Source organism: Stegostoma tigrinum, chromosome 12 (assembly GCF_030684315.1).
Source record: "Stegostoma tigrinum isolate sSteTig4 chromosome 12, sSteTig4.hap1, whole genome shotgun sequence".
NCBI classification, from domain to species: domain Eukaryota; kingdom Metazoa; phylum Chordata; class Chondrichthyes; order Orectolobiformes; family Stegostomatidae; genus Stegostoma; species Stegostoma tigrinum.
In genome coordinates, this window is record NC_081365.1 from 28,939,372 (window position 1) to 28,958,819 (window position 19,448).

General features: G+C 43.1%; 1 protein-coding gene across 5 annotated transcripts in view; it reads right to left on the reverse strand.

Moving 5' to 3' along the window:
* The window catches only part of LOC125456860 (type 2 lactosamine alpha-2,3-sialyltransferase-like), a 93,321-nt gene that overhangs the window by 51,972 nt on the left and 21,901 nt on the right, over nt 1–19,448 (reverse strand). For 3 of the 5 annotated variants that reach the window (XM_059650237.1, XM_048540323.2, XM_059650236.1), the window contains one exon: nt 16,350–16,439. The gene's annotated coding sequence lies outside the window, so the exon portion shown is untranslated. Of the gene's footprint in view, nt 1–8,947; nt 9,016–16,338; nt 16,440–19,448 lie in introns of all 5 variants that reach the window. The other 2 variants (XM_048540327.2, XM_048540326.2) reach the window with 2 other exon arrangements.

Genomic DNA, 19,448 nt, shown 5'->3' on the forward strand with positions numbered 1-19,448 from the left:
AGTTTGCTGATGGTAACACAGTTGTAGGTCGATTCTCAAACAAGACAAAATACAGGCAAGAGATTAACTGCTTAGCAGCATGGGTAAAGATAACAAGCTTTCGATCAACATCAGGAAAATGAAGGAGCTGGTCAGTGACTTCAGGAAATAGAGTGGAGGGCACACCTCCTGTCTGCAAATGGTGCTGAAGTGGAGATGGTCGGGAGCATCAACGCCCTGGGAGCGATGATCACCAACAATCTGTCATGGTCTTTGACGCAACAGTCAACAAAGCACGTTGTCCCAGGAGGCTAAGGAAATGTCCACATGGGCTCTATACAATTTCTAAAGATGCACCATAGAAAGCATCCTATCTGGATGCATCCCAGTGTGGTTTGGCAACTACTCTTCCTAAGACCACAAGAAACTACAGAGAGTCCTGAACACAACCCAGCCCATCACGCAAACAAGCCTCCCATCCACTGACTCCATCTATATTCCTCACTGTCTCAGGAAAGCAGCCAACATAAGCAAGGGTGCCATCCACCCCCCTCTGTCAGGACGGAAGTGAAGTAGTTTGAATACATATAGAAAAATCCAAGAACACTTTCCCCCCGACATGGAGTGTTAATGCTGATCTCTCTCTCTCTCTCTCTCTCTCTCTCTCTCTCTCTCTGTCTGTCTGCACCTTCTCTGCAGCTGTAACACGGTCCTCTGCACTCTGTTCTGCTACCCTGATGCACTTAGTATGGCATCACCTTTTACTACCTTGGAATATGAGACGATAATAAAATCAACCAAGCAAATATGTCAAGACAAAATCCACAGTAAAACTGGGGAACAAACGGTAGATTTGCAAATGACAAAAGAATTTCCAGCATGCAGACAGAGAAGATGGTCTGCAAGGGCTAATAACTAGATCACTACAGATAGAAATTTTAGAACGAAAAAAAGTAAAACGTTGAACTATGAATACCGGTTCTTCCTCTCACCCATCCCTTCCTCCCACCCCAAGCCGCACCCCCAGCTACCTACTAACCTCATCCCACCTCCTTGACCTGTCCGTCTTCCCTGGACTGACCTATCCCCTCCCTACCTACACCCTCTCCACCTATCTTCTTTACTCTCCATCTTCGGTCCGCCTCCCCCTCTCTCCCTATTTATTCCAGTTCCCTCCCCCCATCCCCCTCTCTGATGAAGGGTCTAGGCCCGAAACGTCAGCTTTTGTGCTCCTGAGATGCTGCTTGGCCTGCTGTGTTCATCCAGCCTCACATTTTATTATCTTGGAATCTCCAGCATCTGCAGTTCCCATTATCTCTGAACTATGAATCACCTTGGTTTTGTCAAAACCACAAAGAGATCTTAGAATGGTCATGGAGTTGTGAACTAAAATTGGGTTATGCTTTAGGAAGCATAACATCTGCAGATGGAAGATGCAGAAGATAGCAATAGGAAAAAGAATAATTTTGCCAAGAATAACTGGTTGCTAACCAGAAGGTAACATGACAAAAGAACAGTTGACTTGGACAGAGCTTGATTTGGACTGTTGCTCTGCGTGAAGCATCAAGCAAACTTGGACCTTACAGCAAGAGGACACCTTCTGAATAAAGCTTTGAAATGGGAGTTTGGAGGAGGACAAAAGGAGCTGGTGGAAGAGAAAATGTGACCAGCTAAGGTATGAGCATAAACAAATTTTAATGAACATAACTAGGAAAGAAGGAAACGACTGGGCAGACATGAATAGGAAATGAACTTTTTTTTATTTATTCATTGATTGTGGGCATCACTGGTTAGGCCAGCATTTACTGGCCGGCCTGAAAATTGCCCTGGACGTGGCAGTAACGATTGGTCTTCTTGAACTAAAATAGTACTTGCACAGCACTGTTAGGGAGCGAGTTCCAGAAGTCTGACTCAGTAAAAAGTGAGGATACAGCAATACAACTCCAGGTCAAGAAAGTGCTGGGCTTGGAGGGGAACTTGCGGGTGACAGTGTTCCCATGCATCTGCTGCCCTTGTTCTTCTAGCCGGGAGAATTCACGGACTTTAAAAAAAAACAAACATTCTGTCAAAAAGAGTCTTGGTCAGTTACTGTTGTGCATCACGTAGATTGTATACATTACTGCCACTGTGTTTATGGTGGAAGCAGTGGCTGTTGAAGGTAGTGGATGGGGTACAGTACTAGTCAAGCGAGAATACACATGCTGTGGAGGGAAAACTTAAAACAAAAAAAAAGGCAAGAGAATATCACTGGCCTGAAAACTGAAGTTATGTATAATTGAAAAGAATTGCACAGGATACGGGGATATGAAGACAACGAATGAATCAGGATTTGCCTTCAGTCAAAGCACACAATCGTGATGATAAACTACATAGACAGTCAGAGACTTTTTCCTAGGGTGGAGGTAACTATTATGAGGGAGCACAGTTTTAAAGTGAGTGGAGGTAGATTTAGGGGAGACGTCAGAGGTAGGTTCTTCACTCAGTGGTAGGGGCGTGGAATGCATTTCCAGAGAGGGTAATGGGGTTGACATCATTAGGGGCATTTAAGTGGCAATTAGATAGGCATATGGATGATAGCATAAGATAGTGTTGGAGGTCAGATAGACCTTAGGTTTAGGGTAAAAGTTCAGCACAACGTCATGTACCATTCTATATTCTATGTTCCATAATGACTCTGGTTAGTCTTAGTTCAAACGAAAACATTCCCATCTTTGAGCATGTCCATGTGTCAGTACAAATCCAGTAAACTCCTTCTGCACACACTCGTCAAGGCCTTTAGATCGTTCCTGAAGAATGATGCTCAGAACTGAAGACAGCAAGCTACATATTTGAATCAGATTCGGAAGCCCTATTTCCAACCCTGATCGGATTAAAATTTACCCACTTACCTCTATGTGACTGTTGTGCTGGAGATTTCTGGACTGTACACCCTGCTTCAAATTTTCCCAGGAATCCAGCAGCAAAGATGATCAGTTAGAAACCACATCCCTTTTACAGCATCAGCATTGTATTCTGTAGTTTAAACATCCAGCAGACACTGACAGTCATTGTAAAAGGGTACATACATAAAAGAGAAGCGAGAAGTACACAGCACCAGGTGGAGGGGGAAAGATGCAGGTTCCACATGACAGGTGTTAGGGTAGGGTGGAAGGCATGTCAGATGCCTAACAGATCAAGTGCCACAGCTGAACACGGAAGGTAGTTTGAGGAGTCATTTCAGGAGCAGCGGAAGATGAGGAGACCACAGAGAGGTCTGAGATAACAAGAAACAGAGCTGGATGAACACAGCAGGCCAAGCAGCAGAGGAGAGCGAGGTCGGCTGGTTATAGTTTGGGATGGAGGGAGGGAAAGAGTGTGTGTATGGTGTCATGTCAGGTTGTGGGGTTGGTATTTGCCTCACTTACTGTACCTGTCAGATCCAACATGGGTTCAGACAGGATTGCTTGCTCTGGTTGGGGCCTCTGCTGACCTGGTGGGAAAGGCTACTAAGCCTGGTGGGTGAGGAAAGTGTGGGATTCAGCCAGGGAGGGTTATGTCAGGTCCTGGTAGTGACAGTGGGATGGCGTCAGATCCAGTTAGACATTGAAAGTTTAAGGACCCTGTTTCCAACTAACGCCAGCATTGGTCAGCTGCGAGTCAGAGGACAACTAAATCTGGTTGTCCAATAGTTAGAGAGAAGGTTTTAATTCTCTGTGTAACTAATAAATTAAACAGAGTTAAAACTGAAATCCCAATATCTAGAAGCTTTTTCAGAGGGTTCCAGATGCAGGGTAATAGCCCTTTGGAAAAATTCAATTTCCTGGGCATTTTTCAGAGTCAGCTGCACTGGGGAGTACCATACAGTCCCAAGGTACAACTCCAGACTGTGCTGCTTCAGCAACACTCTGGCCTACACAATATCTGGACAAATTTTCCAGTCAAGGCCAAAATCTTTGCTTCTGCTGTTTCTCCTTGTCTGTACAGGTACCACCAGCAAATTTTATTTCCAGTCCTCCTGCACTGGGTAGTAGCTTCAAATGGCAATAGTGACGACAAAAATCAAGCTGAATCTCAAATCGAAATCAAAGTCACAATCAAATATTTCACAGTACATATTCTGCTTAACGGTGTTAAATGCATAGTTCCATTCAATATTGAACAAGCACAGCAAACAAATAAAAACAATTTTGTAAGCACAGCAAATACAAAAACAAATCAGCAATCCTCTCGTGATACGAGTGATACTGAAGAATTAAACCTGCGAATGACATATCATTATACATTGTACACTGTACATGATGTGCCATATTGCCAAGATGCAGCTTTGCCTGTTATGACCATAATGACTAGTTGTTAACAGAAGATATCCAAGAATGAGTTAGAAGATGGCCAGAAATTTCTTCAGTAGATTTGACCAAGAGTATAGATCAAAAATGTCCCCAAGCCAGCAATAATTCAGCTTGTCAATTTATGCTCAACTTCCTGTGAATTATTACAACATGCTAGTGCAGAGAATTGGAAGAATGTCAGTGGAGTCCAAACAAAAAAGAAAGAGATAACACACATTGCCCACTTGTCCAGGAATCAAAGTTAAATTTTCAACTATACCGAGATGGCTCTATCTTTCCAGTCTGACTAGTCCACAAGTCACAACAAATTGTACTTTTGTTTTGCACAAAATAAATTTTTCTGTAAAAATATTTTCCCGGGTTCCAAATATAACAAATGTTATGTTTATTTGATATCAGATCTATTGTGTTAAAAAAGTTAATAATTGTGCTCAATAAGTTAAACAAAGATGTCAAATTCTTTAACATTCAAATTTGTGACATAAACACTAATATTTACTCATACTTGAACGGTCAATGTTACCCTTCAAACCACCTTGCATTTTGGGTGGAGGGAAAAAAAGTTCTCTCTAATTCACTTGTCAGAGAAAATAAAAATAGCCAGTACTGGTTAGTTCATTGCAGAAAAACAAAGGTAAAAAGGTATGTAATGTTCAAGTGGCTGTCAACCCGGAATTCTGGCATACACGGCAAAGCCACTAGAAGGCCATGGGAAATGCTTTAATTCTTCCAATCATTATTCAAGAGGACAATTGGGTTTCCCACTGGACACACAAAGGTATTTTCAAAAACAAGAGAGCACAAGCAAGGAAAGCCATTGTCCAACCTAGACAGCCATAAAACTCAAAAACAGAACTTGCAGGAAAAGTTCAGAAGTCTGGCAGCATCTCTGAAGAGAAATCAGAGTTAAAGTTTCAGGGTCCAGTGATCCAAGGAAAGGCTTTTTCAGCAACTTTTATTTTTGTTTCTGATTTATAGCATCTGCAGTTATATTGGTTTTTATTTAGCTATAAAAAAGAAACCTGGCAGATAATTAAGAAACAAGTCCCAGTAATAAGGTAAACTCATGCAATTGCCCAAAAAAGTGTCTCCTTTAAAATAAAAGTTCCAATATATCCTTTCATTGATCCCTTCATAAAGAAATGATGCATTTCCAGAACTTGAAAGAAATATTCTTTCACAAACCTTTCAAATCAAAATACGAAGGCTTCATAACAAAAACCATCTAACCATCATTTATATGCATCAGTTACAGGAACTGAGGAAGCTCATTCAATTATTAAATAAGGTCTCGGCCATGAAATTTCATTCAAAAAGAGGAAATATAGCTCAGGTCTCAGTGAGAAGTGAAAGAAAACATCTTCAAACCTGCAACATTACAAAAAAGATAGTTTCTTCATTTTCCATCGAAAATAGCCTCAAAAAGCACAGAAGACTTGTTTGGATTTGTTGCCATATTACACACAAGAGTCTTGAGGAACTATTATAAAATGAAAAAAAAAGTGCACATTGTATGGCAAACATTCATCCAAAACTATGCAACATTTTAGGCTGCTTATTTGATATGCACCCTGACGGCGCATGGACCTGATGTTGATTAATCTTTAGGATGAACTAATAGCTACTATTTGGAGAAATTTTTCTATACATCTGTAGATTCATAGTGTCTCCTGAGATTCTGATAAGATCAGCGGGGCAAACAGGCAGTCATTTCCTATTTTTAATACTGCTAATCGTTGAGGTTGGTTGGCTCGCCGAGGTGATTTGTTGTTCCACAGACGTTTCATTACTGTGCTTGGTAACATCCTCAGTGCAGCCTCTGATGAAGCATCGGTGCATTTTCCCGCCTGGTTTTTAGAACTCCGGGGTCCATTGCGATGGATTGCCTCACTTCCATGTTTCTTCCTTAGTGGAAGGTATATGGGGTCGAGTTCAATGTGTTTGTTAATAGCATGCTTTGTGGAGTCCCATGCTTCCAGGAATTCTCGCACGAGAATCAGAGGCTGCACTGAGGATGTTACTAAGCGCGGCAACGAAACGTCTGCAGAACAACAAACCAGCTCCGCGAGCCAACCAACCTCAACATCCACAACCCAAGCTACGGATCTACTCCAAAGCCTTGGAATACTACTAATTGTAAAACAATTACTTGCATGTCTGCATATGTCTAATTGTCATCACTATCAAAATAGGCTGTCGGCATTGCTCTGGATGAATCTGAAGATTAAAATCTACATGAATTCATAGCATGCAATACAGGAAAGTCTATTATTTTCAGAACTACTAATTTAAACTGATTCGATAAGTTACATGCATATATTGAGAGACGATCTAGGACGTTTGTCTATCTTTCAGGGATCAAATTCTTAGTCATCTTTTATGCAAACTTTGAATTAGCAAGATTAACTCTGACTTTCTGAACAGGACTAATTCTTATGCTAACTTTAAAGTAGGATAGACAGCAAGATAATAAGCTGCATAAGGGTTTGGAGATGAGGGATGCAAGGGTGCGATCATAGTAACTTGTGTTACCAAGAGGGTTAGGAGTACAGAATTGGATTGTGGTACTCATGTTTGACATGTGACAAAAGAAACATAGATTCTGGTAGCACTTAAAGCAAAGATGAATGTTTAGCTGAACCAAGTAAGAGGTCTGGCAGTTTTCCAGCATCACAGATCACACTGGATTGATAGTATAACAGATGCTACCTAATCCAGAGCTAGTAATAACTGTCAATGCTGGAGTGAGAAGGGTCACAACCCGAAACATCAGTTTTCCTGCTCCTCTGATGCTGCCTTAAGCTCTAGATTTATATCTGCTACCTAATCCATTCCTCCAAAAGTCTTCAGTTTATTTTTGAAGTGTTGTCAATATGCTTAAACAGCAAAGAATGCCAACAGTTATCATATATCTGTTATGTGGTATTCCATTTAACATTTCCTCCTACTTAGCTCTAGGTTTTACAATTAGCCTGAAGTCAACCTATTCTACTGTGAATTTTATTATGACAGTTAAGAGTTAAGAGTTATGCGGGTGATCGACTTTCTCTGCAGGGTATTAATGGACTGTTTTCAATTTGTGTCTTGAGATAATTCCAAAGCAACCCAAGCAAGATCTATTCTTTTATGGTACAGTGGTAAACTAAATTTAATCTCAGGTTTTATTGTTCTATGTTAAGTGAACAGCTAATCCAGGACCGCAACTTTCCCCCCACAGTGATCGAGAACGCCCTTGACCGCGTCTCCCGTATTTCCCGCAACACATCCCTCACACCCCGCCCCCGCCACAACCGCCCTAAGAGGATCCCTCTCGTTCTCACACACCACCCTACCAACCTCCGGATACAACGCATCATCCTCCGACACTTCCGCCATTTACAATCCGACCCCACCACATTTTTCCATCCCCACCCCTGTCTGCTTTCCGGAGAGACCACTCTCTCTGTGACCTCACTTGTTCGCTCCACACTGCCCTCCAACCCCACCACACCCGGCACCTTCCCCTGCAACCGCAGGAAATGCTACACTTGTCCCCACACCTCCTCCCTCACCCCTATCCCAGGCCCCAAGATGACATTCCACATTAAGCAGAGGTTCACCTGCACATCTGCCAATGTGGTATACTGCATCCACTGTACCCGGTGCGGCTTCCTCTACATTGGGGAAACCAAGCGGAGGCTTGGGGACCGCTTTGCAGAACACCTCCGCTCAGTTCGCAACAAACAACTGCACTTCCCAGTCGCAAACCATTTCCACTCCCCCTCCCATTCTTTAGATGACATGTCCATCATGGGCCTCCTGCACTGCCACAATGATGCCACCCGAAGGTTGCAGGAACAGCAACTCATATTCTGCCTGGGAACCCTGCAGCCATATGGTATCAATGTGGACTTCACCAGTTTCAAAATCTCCCCTTCCCCTACTGCATCCCTAAACCAGCCCAGTTCATCCCCTCCCCCCACTGCACCACACAACCAGCCCAGCTCTTCCCCCCCACCCACTGCATCCCAAAACCAGTCCAACCTGTCTCTGCCTCCCTAACCTGTTCTTCCTCTCACCCATCCCTTCCTCCCACCCCAAGCCGCACCCCCATCTACCTACTAACTTCATCCCACCTCCTTGACCTGTCCGTCTTCCCTGGACTGACCTATCCCCTCCCTACCTCCCCACCTACACTCTCTCCACCTATCTTCTTTACTCTCCATCTTCGGTCCGCCTCCCCCTCTCTCCCTATTTATTCCAGTTCCCTCTCCCCATCCCCCTCTCTGATGAAGGGTCTAGGCCCGAAACGTCAGCTTTTGTGCTCCTGAGATGCTGCTTGGCCTGCTGTGTTCATCCAGCCTCACATTTTATTAGTTAACCCATGGCAACTAGTTAAACATCAATGAAAACATGTAGCCGAGCAACCGTATTCATGTTGGAACGTGTCACCTAATCTAGATCATTCAAAAAACAAACAGCAAAACATAAAAAGCTTTGTTGTAAACCACTTTCAGATGAGCCAATTCAGAGTTCAGGTATTCAGGATCTGAACTTGGAATTTTAACCGAAAGCCAGCAACTAACGAAAAGGTTTTTAAACCAGCCTGTCAGTAATTTTGTTCTAGCTACGAATAGAGATATACAGTAACAGTCACTTACGTCCATCTTCAAATCCAGTCCCTTGGTTAAATTCTGTTACTACGCATGTTCATCACCCAGCAGTCACCCTGCAACACAAGCCTGACGATGTTCAAACTGCAAGACGTCAGAGCATCAGCAAGGACACTACCATCACACGTGGGAACACCACACACCACGTACACAGCAGATACTCATGTGACTCAGCCACTATCATCTGTCTGATCCACTGCAGCCTAGGCTTCCCCGAGGATTGGGGAGACCATGCAGATGCTACCACAACGGATGAATAGATGCTGCACAACAAAATTGCCAGACAGGAGTGTTCTCTCCCAGTCAGGGAACACTTCAGCAGTGAAGGACATTCAGCCCCGAGCTTCCGGTAAGACTGCCTTGACGGACACTTTGGACATACACAACAACATGGAATCACTGAGCACAGACTGATAGCCAAGTTCGGTACCCATGAGGCCAGTCTCAACTGGGATCTTCGGTTCGCATCACACTACATGTAACCCCACCACCCTATTCTATATCTGTAAAATCTCCCTTACTTTCCTGTTTTGACACCAATCACCTGGATAAATTGTTACAATCCCTCTACTTTAGTTAGTTTGTACAGTTTTGGATTACTTATGACTTTGGTTAGACCCTCAGCATGCGACTCTTACCTATAATGTTATTCCTGTCATTTGGTTTGTCACCAGCAACACCTTATTTTTAATTTTTTGCAATTATCTCTATGCCTCATTTAATCGGATCGTAGGTCATTCCTTGACTTGTTACTCAGTTGCTGACACTTTACTCACACCATCTGAGACTTTGGATCACCCGCAGGGATTTACTATTCAGCACCCTGCTCACACCATTTGTATGACCCTTTGAGCAAAGGGAGATCGAGGGCAGAGAGATCAAAGTATCATACAAATGGTATGAGTGGTGTGCTGAATAATAAGTCCCTGCAGGTGATTTGAAGCATTGGACTGTAACCTGGTGTGCGATGCTGATCTGTTACTTGGTGGTTCCGATGGTCATGACAACCAGTTACAGTGCTTTGGTGCAGTATGGGTATATTTAAACACTTCACAAGCGTGAGATCAGATTAACTTCTGTCACAACTGTTGTGCCTATACTTTTAAATTCTCATTAACAATGACTGAGGTGTGACTTATACTTGTTAGAAATTCATTCTGGTTGCCTGACAGGTCCACAGTTTTACAGAGAAAACATTCGGGCAGTGTTAGCCCATGTAAATGCCAGTGTAAAAAGTAAGAATTTGATGTCATTTGGTATGTTCATTTCTTACTTGAGAAAATACCTTACCTTGAATTGGAATTAGTGTACCTACTTAGTGGAAGCAGCATGTAATATCAATCAAGTTTAACTTCTGCAGTCCTGGTACATCCAGTGGTGAACAATTAACTAGAGGTAGCTCCACACACATCCCCATCCTCAGTGAAGGGCAGCCCATTACTCCAGTGCAGAACAGAAAGCTGAAGCATTTGCAGCAATCTTCAACTGGAAGTGTGAGTGGATGATCCATCTTGGCTTCCTTTCCAGAGGGCCCCAGCATTGCAGATGCCATTCCTTAGTCTACGTGATTCACTGCACACGAGACCAAGAAACAGCTGAAGGTTCTGGATACTACGATAGTTAAGAGTCATGACAACATTCCAGCAATAGTACTGAAGGCATGCACTCCAGGACTAGCCAAGTCCCTAGCCAAACGTTTCACAATTACAACACAGCATCCACCCGAGAAGGTGGAAAATTGCCCAAGACACTTGCCCACATAAATACAGGATAAATACAACTTGACCAAATTACAACTCCCAGTCTAGTCAGAGTGGCATTTTAAAAACAAAAATTGCTCATGGGATACATGCATGACAACACATTCACAGCCCAGTCTACCTGTCCTGATAAAATGGTCACGAACTAAGTATGGCATCAAGGAACTCTGCAGTCACTGGGAATCAAGAAGAAAGCTCTCCACAGGTTGGAATCATATCTAGCATAAGGGAAGATTGTTGATGCAGGTCAATCATCTCAGTGCAGGAATTCCTTAGCCCAACGTCATCAGCTTCTTCATCACTGACCTTCACTCCATCATAAATTCAGATGTTCACTGATGACTGCACAAGGTTTAACACCATTTCCAATTCTTCAGAAAATGAAGTTGTGTGTGTCCCTATACAACAAAGCCTGAAAAACATTCAGACTTGGGCAGAAACATGCTAAATAACATTTGTGTCATACACGTGCCCAGGCAATTATCTCCAACAACACACAATCAAACCATCTCCTGTTGGTATTCAGTGATGTAACCATCCCAGAATCACCCACCATCAAGGATCTTGAGGGTTACCATTGACTGGAACCTTAACTGCACCAGAGAAATGGCACAGCAACAAAAGGAGGTCAGAAACTGGGAATTCTGTGGCAACTATTTCAGCTTCTTGCTTCCCTGAAACTGGTCCAACATCAAAAAGGCACAAATCAGGAATAATTTCCATTTTCCTGGATGACCACAGCTCCAACACCCTCAAGAATCTAGACATCATCCAGGACAAAGCATCCCATTTGATTGGCGCACTGCTACCTTAAAACATTCACTACATTGTGGTGAGTGAATTACGAGCCACACACACACACACACACAATGCACCATAGCAACTCATCTATTTCCTTTGTTCCAAACCCATAACCCAGAAAAAGAAGTGCATAGGAACACCTGCAAGTTCCCTTCAAATCCACATAACATCTTGACTTGCAATGACATCACTGTTGCTTCGCTACAGCTATCAAAAAGCCCTAACAGTGTACTTAAAATGGCTTAAAGCAACAGCTCACTAAACTGTCAGTGGCAATTAGGGATAAGCAAACAAAGCCTAGCCAGAGACATACACATTCAGTAGAAGAACACAATTTTAAAAATTAATTACTTCAGCGTTTTGAAGTGCTTGAAAAGTTACAAATTTTGAATTTCTTGTCTTTACAGCTGTACTGCTTGTACATTGTAATGTATTAAAAATGTAATTGCCAATATTCATGACATTGCAGACAATGTTAAGACCAAGTGTATTTAAATTGTGTAGACGTTTTAGAGGAAATAAGTTGGAGAGCAGACCACAAAAATGAGTTAGGTGGTGAATAGAGGAAACAGGAGAGGGTGGAGGATAGGGAGACCACAGAGAGGCAGAAAAGGCTCTGTCAAAAGGGGAAGGAGTTATCTTGCAAAATATTAGTAAACACTTACAATGAAATCTTGCAATTTTACACCCTTGTATGTGAAGTATCACATCTGAGACTGAAGCCAGTTCTCAGTTTGAGTATTGTAGAACTAACATCACTAATGATAACAAGGCTGCCCCCTCTAGCAGTTTAGGGGAATATTTGCCTGCTATTGCAGCAATTCATATGCCTACCAACATGCCATGATAAAATTCACCATATGCTTCACTGAGTTCAGCTCTCCAAAGCAACTAAACCAAATACACTATTTTAAACAAAGTTTGATTTTTTAAAGATAGGTTAGGCAGAAAAGAGAGGAGAAAATAAGATTGGGATTTATTACAGGGTGGCAGGGTCTCTGACAGCTGCAGAGCTAGCAAAGGCCTTGCGTCGCTCTTTTTGGGCAAGGCCTGCTAGTATAAGCACCAAACAGTACTTAGGTTGCCAGCACCAAGCCAAACTATTTCCCCCCACCCCACTGAGAACCGGTGGCCCTCCCAATTGCAAGTAGTACCAAAAGGGTAAAACAAGGGACCCCTGAGTGATGAAGGGCAAGGTGGAGTACGCAGGGGGAAGAGGCCAGGAGAGGTTAGGTCAGTAGCAAGGACAGAGAGGTGGCTTTCATTGAAGCCCTCCTTCCAGTACTCGTGCCATTGAATGACAGCCAATTTACTAATCTCTGAAGTCCGCACGCAAACTAACATGGCAATGTCGGACAGTCATGCAATCCCTGCTGACTGTTCAAAATACCAAAAGGCAAACTTGCATAGACTCACCACTTCGGGAGTAGGCAAAATGTCCCTTACATCTATCCAGCACAGTGGCTCAGTGGTTAGCACTGCTGCCTCTTGGAATTGGACCCGGGTTCGATTCCACCCCCGGCTGATTATCTGTGTGAAGTTTGCACATTCTCCCCATGTCTGCGTGTGTTTCGTCTACAGTCCAAAAGATGTGCCAGCTAGGTGGATTGGCCATGCTAAATCACCTGTACTGTTGAGGGATGTGTAGATTAGGTGGGTTATAGGGAGATTGGCCCTCAAATATTGCACCCAGACCAGTGTGGATTTGAAGGGCCTGTTTCCACACAGTAGTGACTTGACAATGATCTTCACACTGACCATCTGTAGCATCCTCTCAAAGTGCTAGATTTCTGCTGCGCACCACCTTCTTGTCAGTGTGGGCAGCTGGGATACTGATACTGTCTGACAATTATCTAAGTTTGCATTGTATTACAGCCAGTAAAGATAATGGGTGGAATTTTTCCCAAGCCCCAAACACTGCGGGCAATGGCATAGCAGATGGGAAAATACAAGGAGTATGAAAAGGTGATACTCTTGACATTCAGATTTTAAAAAAGTCCAATTTTTGTGTGCAAGGTTTTAACAGCTAGATTAGAACATTATTAATAAGCAGCGAGGGGTCAATTTGCATACATCAGCATTCTTATCTAATGTCACATTTATATTCAAGTAATTTTTAAAATTCATATCTGGGGCATTGCTGGCTGGACCAACAATTTTTGCCCATTCTAGTTGTCCCAAAGTAGTTCACAGTGAGCTACCTTTTTTTTAAAAAATGTGTGAGCTTAAATGCCATTAGGGAGGGAATTCCAGCACTTTGGACTAAAAAGTACTGAAGGAATGGAGATATATTTGCAACTCAAGATGGCAAGCAGCTTGGAGGGGAACTTGCGAGTAGCAATGCTTCCATATATCTGCTGCCCTTACCCATCAAGACAGTGGTGGTCATGGGTTTATAAAAATGAGTTGTTTGAATTTCTGATGTGCATCTGAAAGATGGTATACACTGTTACTACTGAGTGCCAACGGTGTGGGGAGTGGATACAGTGCCAATCATGTATGCTGCTTTGTCATGGATGGTGTCACACTTCTTCAGTATTGTTGGAGGGGCACTCATTCAGGCAAGTGTGAAGCATTTCACAACACTATTGTCTTGTGCCTTGGGAAGTCAGAGCCAAGTTACCAGATGCAATGTTCCTAATTTCTGACCTGTTCTTGTAGCCACATTCTTATATAGCTGGTGTAGTTCAGTTTGTAATCAATTGGAATCCACATTGTGGATAGTGGGGGTTTCAGTTCTAGTAACACTACTGAATGTCAAGTAGCAGGGGTTAGAACCTGTTCAAGATAGCAACTGTGATCAGAGATAATGTGAACTGCAGATGCTGGGGAGTCCAAGATGACAAAGTGTGGAGCTGGATGAACACGGCAGGCCAAGCAGCATCTCAGGAGCACAAAAGCAATTGTCTAGCGTAAGTATTACATGGAAATGTTACTCTGCCCACCTTCTCAATCATTACTGGCATTCAGCAAAAATGGTAAATTCACACTATCCATTTGCTATATCATCAATTTACCAACATACCAATACTAACCTCAAAATATAATTCCTATTCTAATCCAGTCATAAGCCCAACTCCCAACTATTCAAAAACACAAGTTGCTGGAAAAGCTTTCTACTCCTTTAAAAAGTTGCTGGAAAACCAAAAGAACTGCAGATGCTGTAAATCAGGAACAAAAACAAAGTTGCTAGAAAGGCTCAGCAGGTCTGGCAGCACCTGTGAAGAAAAAAATCTGAGTTAACGTTTAAGGTCCGGTGACCCTTCCTCAGAAGTCTGAACCCAAAATGTTAACTCTGATTTTTTCTTCACAGGTGTTGCCAGACCTGCTGAGCTTTTCTAGCAACTTTGTTTTTGTTCCTGATTTACAGCATCCGCAGTTCTTTCGGTTTCCCCAACTACTCAATATGCTCACTCTAAATTCTCTGAATACCTTTCTGCATTCAGCTTTGTACTTCTTTCCCATCACAAAAGTGCCTCAAGTAACAATTACCCTCACAAATACTCTATTTTCCTCTCAACTACTCCACTTGTTTCACTTCCTCTACACATTGGAGGTATTCCCATAAACCGTTCTAAATCCTTCTACATTGAACATTGATCTGGTGCCAACCATACATTATCACATTTATCATGAAAAATGCTGTCTACTCCCTTAAAAAAGCAAATGTTCTGATTGCAATCTTTAAGATCACAGTGAGCATTTAAATGAAACTGCCATTTTTAAAAAATGTACTTTTCAATTATGAAATATCATATTTCCAATGATATCTCTCAATGGTGCAGGGCAATCCCTGTAATTCTTGCAAGCTGAGTGATCAGTGTTTCAAATTACCTTTTTCCTACTGCAAATGTAGAAGAATTGCCAGAATCATTTCAAATCAATTTCAGCCATTTACAGATCTACATATCCACCAGATTAACCATGCTACAAGTTCTTACTGTTCTCAGAGATACCTGAATTCTACATTCTGGAAGAAAAGCGAATAGTTCATTACTGTAAACACACACTTTGACCAGGTTTGTCATAAAGAGAAACTTTCCTGTTGGCCAACAGTTCAAAAATATAAACATGCCAAGATGTGGAATGTTCCGAATCAACATTGGTGGTCTTTTTAAAAAAAAAATCAACAATTGCTCTGGGTGGCTCAATTTACACTGAAAGCTCACCATGACGTCACTGTAGGATCCCAATTTCAACATGGTTGAGAGCTATACATATCCATTTGTCATTACCAAATGTAGTGCTTTGTGATGGCAGAAAAAAGTTCTCTCCACACAAGAACAATGTATTTCTAATTTTGTTGCTGTCACGTAAACGTCTCCCATATAGAACTGAAGAATTAAAACAAAGCAGACAGGACAGACTGGAACCCATTACAGACAATTGTTGAATAACTTCCTTCCGTGCATCTTGAGAAAGAAGTCCCCGAGCACACTATTACTTCTTTATCTTCAAACTATGCAGATTAGGTCAAAGTTTGGTTGGCTGTTTTCAGCCACTTGTCTAAACACCAGGATATAGGCAAACCTTATCTCCTGAATAAATAACTTAATGTTGCAACTCTGGTGATTCAAGGTTACAGTCATTTTTTTTTCAACATTTGAAAAAAAATAAAGCTTTCAAATTTAAACTTGGGTCATTTACACTTCACTTCTGAAATCAAAAGCTTTTAGTCAAGTTCAATAATAACTCATTACTTAATCTTACTTGAACCCGAGGTCCCAAAAAAAAACAACACACTATACAATCATACTGCCATGTGAATGCATAGATAACCAATAAGAAAAAAAAGACATGAAATATTTTAAACTTTACCAAGTTCTTACTTTTGCGAACAAAAGATGATAGTTCTGCCTTCTCGATCCTCCAAAAGCCTTAGTCCAAATACAAGACTGTTCCTTCCATAGACTGCTGTCCTAGGAACACAGAAAAACAGAAAAGTCTCAAGGAACTGAATGATTTAATCTTATTTCTATTAGATGACGACTAACCGTGTGCCCTAACTCTACTTACCCAAACCTCTGGATACCCCTCAATTTTAAAAAAACGCTCTTGAAAATTACAATTGACACAGTATCCACAGCCTTTCAGGGGCTTGGAAGAAAAAAAGATGAGGGTGCTTGATTTTTATTCTCCTGTGCATTAATTCTGCCTAATGATTGATTTATTCATTAGGAAGTCGACTTCAGCATTGGTAAGGAAACTATTGAAGAAACTTCTGAGCCAACACGAAAAGGCATGGTTTAACTACGGATAGTCAGCATGGCTTTGTCAGAGGGAAGTCATATCTAACAAATTTGTCAGTGTTTTTTTGAAAACGTGATCCAACTTCCACTTGACAAAGGTATTGAAAATGTGAGATTAAATCATTAGGACATTTTTCGATTTAATGATGAGTTAATATCCAAAGACATTGCAACAAGTGCCTTTTAAAATTCTACATAAGATGTATTGCTGTGAAACTAGTCCTCTTCCTCTCGCCTCATCTAAATCTGGTATCATAACAATCTATTCCCTTCTATTTCAAACACTTGCTTACTTCTCTGACATCAACACATTCACTACAATAATTTCCTATGGTAGATGGCTTCACACAGTCACATTCTTTGGGTTAAAAAAATGTTGCTTCTGAATTCACAAATGCCTTTCCTGCTGCATCTTGTGTTGATGGCCCCCTAGTTATGCTCTTACTAAAGGAGGGAGTATTCCTTCTGCAAAATATTTCAAATTCAAAACAATTCTACTAAGTCACACAATTTCATCTTTTTCTAAAAAGGCAAGTGACCCACCACGTTAATGAAATGTGAGGCTGGATGAACACACAGGCCCCAAACCCCACCTCTTCCTCCGGTACATTGATGACTGTATCGGCGCTGCCTCTTGCTCCCCAGAGGAGCTCGAACAGTTCATCCACTTCACCAACACCTTCCACCCCAACCTTCAGTTCACCTGGGCCATCTCCAGCACATCCCTCACCTTCCTGGACCTCTCAGTCTCCATCTCAGGCAACCAGCTTGTAACTGATGTCCATTTCAAGCCCACCGACTCCCACAGCTACCTAGAATACACCTCCTCCCACCCACCCTCCTGCAAAAATTCCATCCCCTATTCCCAATTCCTCCGCCTCCGCCGCATCTGCTCCCACGATAAGACATTCCACTCCCGCACATCCCAGATGTCCAAGTTCTTTAAGGACCGCAACTTTCCCCCCACGGTGATTGAGAACGCCCTTGACCGCGTCTCCCGCATTTCCCGCGACACATCCCTCACACCCCGCCCCCGCCACAACCGCCCCAAGAGGATCCCCCTCGTTCTCACACACCACCGTACCAACCTCCGGATACAACGCATTATCCTCCGACACTTCCGCCATTTACAATCCGACCCCACCACCCAAGACATTTTTCCATCCCCTCCCCTGTCTGCTTTCCGGAGAGACCACTCTCTCCGTGACTCCCTTGTTCGCTCCACACTGCCCTCCAACCCCACCACACCCGGCACCTTCCCCTGCAACCGCAGGAAATGCTACACTTGTCCCCACACCTCCTCCCTCACCCCCATCCCAGGCCCCAAGATGACATTCCACATTAAGCAGAGGTTCACCTGCACATCTGCCAATGTGGTATACTGCATCCACTGTACCCGGTGCGGCTTCCTCTACATTGGGGAAACCAAGCGGAGGCTTGGGGACCGCTTTGCAGAACACCTCCGCTCAGTTCGCAACAAACAACTGCACCTCCCAGTCGCAAACCATTTCCACTCCCCCTCCCATTCTCTTGATGACATGTCCATCATGGGCCTCCTGCACTGCCACAATGATGCCACCCGAAGGTTGCAGGAACAGCAACTCATATTCCGCCTGGGAACCCTGCAGCCATATGGTATCAATGTGGACTTCACCAGTTTCAAAATCTCCCCTTCCCCTACTGCATCCCTAAACCAGCCCAGTGCATCCCCTCCCCCCACTGCACCACACAACCAGCCCAGCTCTTCCCCCCCACCCACTGCATCCCAAAACCAGTCCAACCTGTCTCTTCCTCCCTAACCGGTTCTTCCTCTCACCCATCCCTTCCTCCCACCCCAAGCCGCACCCCCAGCTACCTACTAACCTCATCCCACCTCCTTGACCTGTCCGTCTTCCCTGGACTGACCTATCCCCTCCCTACCTCCCCACCTACACCCTCTCCACCTATCTTCTTTACTCTCCATCTTCGGTCCGCCTCCCCCTCTCTCCCTATTTATTCCAGTTCCCTCCCCCCATCCCCCTCTCTGATGAAGGGTCTAGGCCCGAAACGTCAGCTTTTGTGCTCCTGAGATGCTGCTTGGCCTGCTGTGTTCATCCAGCCTCACATTTCATTATCTTGGAATCTCCAGCATCTGCAGTTCCCATTATCTCTGACCCACCACGTCACTTCTTTCCCATACGTATAGATATGGTCTTCTGGTATCGACCGCAAATTCACATTTTCACAGCCTACATCCTTTTTCTAAAATGGCAAACAGGGCAGCATGTTAGGTGTGATCTAACCAAGGTTTGATATAGGTCCAGCATACTTACCAAAACTGGATACCAGCCTAGTGCTTTGTTTTTGCTTTTCTGAACAAAAAAAATAAAAGCCCCACTGACCTGTGGCACAATGTTTAGGTACGAGCGCATTTATTCTCAGGCACTTCGTTCGTCCACTCAGCCTAAATTTTCTGCTTCCCAGCAACAAGTGGCCCCACTCTTCCTACCAGTTTGTTCTAAGCTTTGTTTGCCAAGTTTACTAATGCCCCCTAAAACTTGCTGTCACCACAAATTTAGATTTGGTATTTTTGATTGTAAAAATCAAATTATTGGCGCAAATTGTGAATTGCGTTGTCCTAGAACTGATCTTTGGGGAACAGCACTTCCCACCTCTATTACTCTCAATTTCCCCACCAGT